The sequence below is a fragment of the Bos taurus genome, chromosome 15 (assembly GCF_002263795.3).
Source record: "Bos taurus isolate L1 Dominette 01449 registration number 42190680 breed Hereford chromosome 15, ARS-UCD2.0, whole genome shotgun sequence".
In the NCBI taxonomy this organism is placed as follows: Eukaryota; Metazoa; Chordata; class Mammalia; order Artiodactyla; family Bovidae; genus Bos; species Bos taurus.
In genome coordinates, this window is record NC_037342.1 from 63,545,430 (window position 1) to 63,551,702 (window position 6,273).

Genomic DNA, 6,273 nt, shown 5'->3' on the forward strand with positions numbered 1-6,273 from the left:
ATCTGATCTGATCTGATCTGATTCTGTCTCTTCATAGAGTGTATTTTTAGCTTTTGTTTCAAGGTTGGAGGGTGGGGGAGGGCATGTAAGCTTTTGTTTGGAAGGATCACAGTTTTATTTTTTTTTTCTTAAGCCCCAGCCCTTGTTTTACCCTTGCATTGGTGACTTTGGGATTGTCCCAGTTCTGATCTCTTGAACATGTTTTCAAGATGTAGCTTCACTTCTAGCACTTTTAGCAACATTCCTTCACCCTGCCTTGTCCCCTTAACCAATTCATAGTTAATGAGAAGACTGAATAACTAAGACTTGGGGACAGTCACTTATCAAAGGACATACAGTCATGTATGGATGTGAGAGTTGGACCATAAAGAAAGGTCAGGGCTGAAAAATTGTTGCTTTTGAACTGTGGTGCTGGAGAAGACTCTTGAGAGTCCCTGGGTTAGCAAGGAGATCAAACCAGTCCATCCTAAAGGAAATCAACCCTGAATACTCTTGGAAGGACTGATGCTGAAGCTCCAATACTTTGGCCACCTGATGCAAAGAGCCAATTCATTAGAAAAGACCCTGATATTGGGGAAGATTCAAAGCAGGAGGAGAAGGGGGCAAGAGAGGATGAGATGGTTGAATGGCATCACCAGCTCAATGGACATGAGTTTGAGCAAGCTCCAGGGGATGGTGAAGGACAGGAAAGCATGGCATGCTGCAGTCCATGGGGTCACAAAGAGTTAGACACAACAGTGATTGAACTGAACTGAACTGATAAAAACTCAAATTACAGCACTAAAATTAAGTAGTTATATCAAACAAGAATAAGAATGTTCCCCCAAAGTGGAACAATTTGGGTGTAGGTAGTTTAATTGGGAGGCAGCAAGAAAGACAGAAAAGGGAGAAAGGTAGGACAGGAGGACAAATCAATGGCATATTATCAACAGGAAACAGGGGTCATTCGTGTAAAGACCACTCTCAGAAGAATGCAAAATACCTCCCATAGCAGTACTCATGGAAGCTAGGAGGCTGGAGTACTTACCAGTGATTCCATTCTTCACTGATTGAAGGTTTCTCCTGATGGGGAAATGCAAATTCCTCTACATTCTAGGGAGCTCCAGGAAGGCCTAAGAAAGCCGAATGTAGAAAGACACGTGGCTGTGTCCTAGGTTAGGCTGCTCTGTGCACAGCGTAAGTCAGCACTGTCTCAGAGGTGAGCCAGGGGACTGCGATGCGGGCACCAGAGGAGTCTGCTACAACTTGTCATGACCCATGGTTTCCCTATGAGTTTCTGAAGTTGTGAGCAAGCAGCCATGTTACATGACTAGCCAAAAAAAAAAAGAAATGAGTATGCATAAATACAATAAAATAAGTATATTGAATAGTCTGTCCTGACTTTTTAAATTACAAAAATGTTCTCTGAGTAGAGTGTGTGTGTGTGTCTACATGTATAAATCTATGAAGGTACTGTGTTTCTTTTTTTATTGTTATTCTTTTTCCTTTTAATTCTTTAATTTTTTTTTTTTTTTTTTTGCCACTCCATGCAGTTTGTGGTGGAGAAGGCAACGGCAACCCACTCCAGTACTCTTGCCTGGAAAATCCCATGGACAGAGGAGCCTGATGGGCTGCAGTCCATGGGGTCGCAAGAAGTCGGACACGACTGGGTGACTTCACTTTCACTTTTCACTTTCCTGCATTGGAGAAGGAAATGGCAACCCACTCCAGTGTTCTTGCTTGGAGAATCCCAGGGATGGGGGAGCCTGGTGGGCTGCCGTCTATGGGGTCGCACAGAGTCGGACATGACTGAAGCGACTTAGCAGCAGCAGCAGCAGTTTGTGGGATCTTAGCTCCCCGACTAGGGATTGAACCTGCGCCAGTACCGTGGAATCCAAGATCCTAACCACTAGGCCATCAGGGGACTCCCAGGACTGTACTTCTCATGTTCTTTGTTTGTTTGCTTGTTATTTAATTAATTTTTCTTGAAGTATAGCTGCTTTACAACACTGTTAGTTTCCACTGTATAGCAAAGTGAATCAGCTATATCTATACATATATCCCATCCTTTTGGGATTTCTTTCCCATTTAGGTCACCACACAGCACTGGGTTCCCTTAGTTATACAGTAGGTTCTCATTACTTATCTATTTTATACACAGTATTAATGGTATATGTATGTCAGTCCCAATCCCTCAGTTCATCCAGATGTTCTTATTTGCAGAACAGATATAGAGACACAGACGTACTTCTTGTGTTGATACATTGATGTCCCGTTCTGGCAGATGTGGGTGGAATGGGGTAGGACATTACGAAGGACAAGGGAATGTTTTCTGTGACTTTGGTCATTTACTCCCTGCTTCAGATTTTTGTGGCTCCTTATTGTGAGGAAGTATACTAAAGTAATTAAATGTTTGGGTATTGGGTCAGTTTTGGGACTATTTGAACATCAAAATAGATGAATATGGTAATGGACTATAATTTTGTGTTCTAGGACTCCCAAGATCATCCTTATATTCAATGATTTGCTGCAAGAACTCACAAGGCAGTGAAGTTGCTACACTGATGGTTACAGTCAGTTAAGATGAAAGGATATAGATTAAAATCAGCAATGGCAAAAGGCACATAGAACAGATATAAGCAAGGGAGATGAGGTAGAGCTTGAAGTTGTGCTCTCCCAATGGGGTCCTGGCGGACATTCGTCACATGAAGTACTGCCAATTAGGGAAGCTCACTTGAGTCTTGATGTCCTGGGTTTTGCGGGGAGGTTGTTCACATAGGTGTGGCTGACTCCCTGGTGACTGATCTTAATTCCCTAAACCTTCAGGAGGTCAAGCTGATACTGTGTGGTCCAAAGCCCTCACCATAAATCACACTGTTAGCATTACTCACTGGTGTGGTCCAAGACCTAAAACCACTCTTAACAGGCAGGACATTCCAAGTGCTTAGAAGTTATGGCTCTGGAACCTGGATGCTAAGTGGCTTCAGTTGTGTTCCATTCTTCGTGATCCTGTGGACTGTAGCCTGTCAGGCTCCACTGTCCATGGGATTGTCCAGGCAAGAATACTGGAGTGGGTTGCAATGTCCTCCTCCAGGGGATCTTCCCAACTCAGGGATGGATCAAACCTGCATCTCTTATATCTCTTGCGTTGCAGACCGATTCTTTATTGCTGAGCCACCAGGGAAGCCCCTGGAGCCTGGTGAGGGCCAAACCTTTCTTTGGAATATACAACATTTGGACAACGTGAACCTGCTGAGTTCATTCTGCACAATTCAAATCCACTGAGTAAAAAATAATTCATGAATTTATACTGAAATGGATAAACAGATAGATGGGTTGATAAACAGGAGATAAGGAAAAGTTCCTTTTTATAGAAGAATGATAACTAATGATTATGAAAGAAAAGATGGATTTAGAAAAATCGCAATTCAGTAACCATAATAATAATTGCTTCAATCAAGAATCATCAGGTGGACTTCCCTGGTGGTCCAGTAGTTAAGACGGCATGCTTTCAAAGCATGCCGTCTTAACTACTGCAACGATCCCTGGTTGGGAAAGTTCTGCATGCATGCCATGTGGCTAAATAAATAAAGGTCAACAAAATTGAATGTATCACTTTAAAAAAATGACTGTAGAAGTGTGTGCATGTGTGATTACATTTTTAAAAAGTCACCAGTGGATGCTATGGTGAGTTGATTGGTGGTTCCCCCAAAGATGTGTCCCTCTACTAATCCACAGAACATGTGAATGAGACCTTATTTGGGAAAAGGGTCTTTGGTGATGTCATTAAGTTAAGGATCTTGAAATGAGATCACGCTGGATTAACCAGGTGGGCCCTAAATCCAAAAATAAGTGTTCTTATAAAGGACGGAGGAGAAGACAGACATAGAGAATGTGAAGACAGAGGCAGAAATTAGAATGAGGGAGCCAACCTAAGGAATGCCCCAGAAGCTGAAAGAGGCAAGGAAGAATTCTCCCCGAGAGCCTCCAGGGGAAGCACACAGCCCTGTAGACAGCATGATTTGGGGCTTCCAGAATAGTGACACAAAAATACCTATGGCTTTAAGCCACCCAGTTTGTGATAATATGTTTCCGCTCTCATAGGAAACTAATAGAGATGCTGAAACCAGCGGTGAAGGAATGATGCTTTGGGAGTTTACAGCCTTAAAGTACCAACAAAATATTACTATTAAAGAAAATATAGCCACTCTTTAGTGGAGATAGGAGCCCCTCGTGGCTTAGACAGTAAAGAGTCTGCCTGCAGTGCGGGAGACCTGGGTTCGATCCCTGTGTTGGGAAGATACCCTGGAGAAGGAAATGGCAACCCATTCCAGTATTCTTGCCTGGAGAATCCCATGGATGAAGGAGCCTAGCAGGCTACAGTCCACGGGGTCCAAAGAGCGACTTCACTTTCCCTTCACTTTCACTTTAGTGGAGATACCTGGCAGTAGCACTTTAACCAAGCTTATTGGGTTCAGCAGTCAAATATAGCTGGTTTGAAGCTCCACTTGTATTAGCGTCAATTTATATTAGTTTACATGATTTGGGCAGTTAACTTCATTAAGCCTCAATTTCCTGTAAAATGGAAATAATAATAATCAATACCCACAGTGTAAGAATATTTTGAGGATTAAATATAGTTATAGATATACTATAGTTTATAGATAAACTATAAAAAGCCCATAGCACAGGACCCAGCACATTCATATTTAGTACATATTGGCTACACTTTTTTTTCTTCCCCAGCAGAAGCAGCTGGACTTTATTGCAGGAGAGCTCCAGAGGAGCAGGGTAAGTGAGGGTCTCTGCAGAACTCCATTGGCTGAGCAGGACTGACAGGTCTTAGATCTGTGTGGAAGACAGGAGAGGATCTATTCTGCAGGTTGGACACCCAGGCCCCCTTTACTTGGGACCAAGGTAGGAAACAGCCTTTCCTGTTTTCCCCAGGGTCTCCAGCAGAGTGTCCACACTATGCTCAGAGGTGATGCAAAGCGTCTTGTTGGACAGGTCAATGTCAAACTGAACTCCTCCTAGCTCGTTAAGGATATGAGTGACGCATTAGCGCAGGCTTCACAGGTCATGTCCCCGGAGAACTCATGCTTTGTTGGAACTGAAGAGGTGGCGGCAGTGGCATTGGTTTTCTGGCTCTCTATATTGGTTATTCTGATGAAAGTAAAAGTGCAAGTGTTAGTTTCTCAGTCTTGTCTGACTCTTTGAGACCCCATGGGCTGTAGCCTGCCAGGCTCCTCTGTCCATGGAATTCTCCAGGCAAGGATACTGGAGTAGGTTGCCATTCTCTTCTCCAGGAGATCTTCTGCTCTAATTTACAGAATGAGGTTTAAATTTCCTGTAACCTATTCAGGGAGATAAAAGATATCATTCAATGATCGACTTGATCAGACCACACCCCTGTCTTTCCAGCCCATACTTAAAGTGGGCTCTAACCCCCCGACCTCTTGGTCTCCAATTATTCAACCTGGCTTCTTCCAGACCCCTATCAGCTAAACTATAGTCACAGAGCTCAAGAGATCATCTAATTCATAGCTCAGACCACTTCCTCTACCTGCAAAACTGATGATCAAGTAGGCTTCCTGAAACTCTGCTCACTGGAAGGAATGTGACTCATCGCTGTCTTTCAATGACATCTGTGGCTTCCAAAGAAGCAGGTATAAATGCAGCTTTTCTGACCCCATTGCTGTTTCCCTGGAGCGTAAGACAAGCAACAGAGATAGCACCCAAGGATGGTTGATAGGATCTAAGCCTCAGAGAAAATGACAGTGGGGCTCACTTCATTTCTGATTGTTTTTTTTTTTTTTTTTTTTCTCTTTTTTTTCTGCAGGATCTTAGTTCCTTGACCGGGGGCTGTGGCCACGAAAGTACCAAGTCCAAACCACTGGACCATCAGGGAACTCCCTCATTTCTGATGTCGTAATTTAATTTCTGATGTTGACCTAAGAGAGTGAAATCAGTTCTCCCCCAGCAAAAACAGGATTATAGTTCCCCCTCCCTATGCCAGAAGAGAAAGGAAAATTGGAAGATTAAGACCCCTCCCCTAATCAATCCAACTTGACCACAAAACTTGACCTTCTTGTATCTTTCTAAATAATGGTTAGTCTTTTTGTAACATTAGAATATATGGACTTACTGACTACATTTCAAATATGTCAACCCCCAACACTGCATTTCCCCACAAGCTAAAAAAACAAGGCTGCCTCAGTGGAGATACAGTTTCATTACTTCCTCCCGCAACTGAATGCCTCTATTAACCTAAAACAATCTGAACCCTGGGCTTCA

General features: G+C 43.1%; 1 pseudogene; it reads right to left on the reverse strand.

The window, feature by feature from the left end:
• Positions 1-4,298: 4,298 nt before the first annotated feature.
• On the reverse strand, positions 4,299-5,672 carry LOC112441585 (copper transport protein ATOX1-like; annotated as a pseudogene).
• Positions 5,673-6,273: the final 601 nt, after the last annotated feature.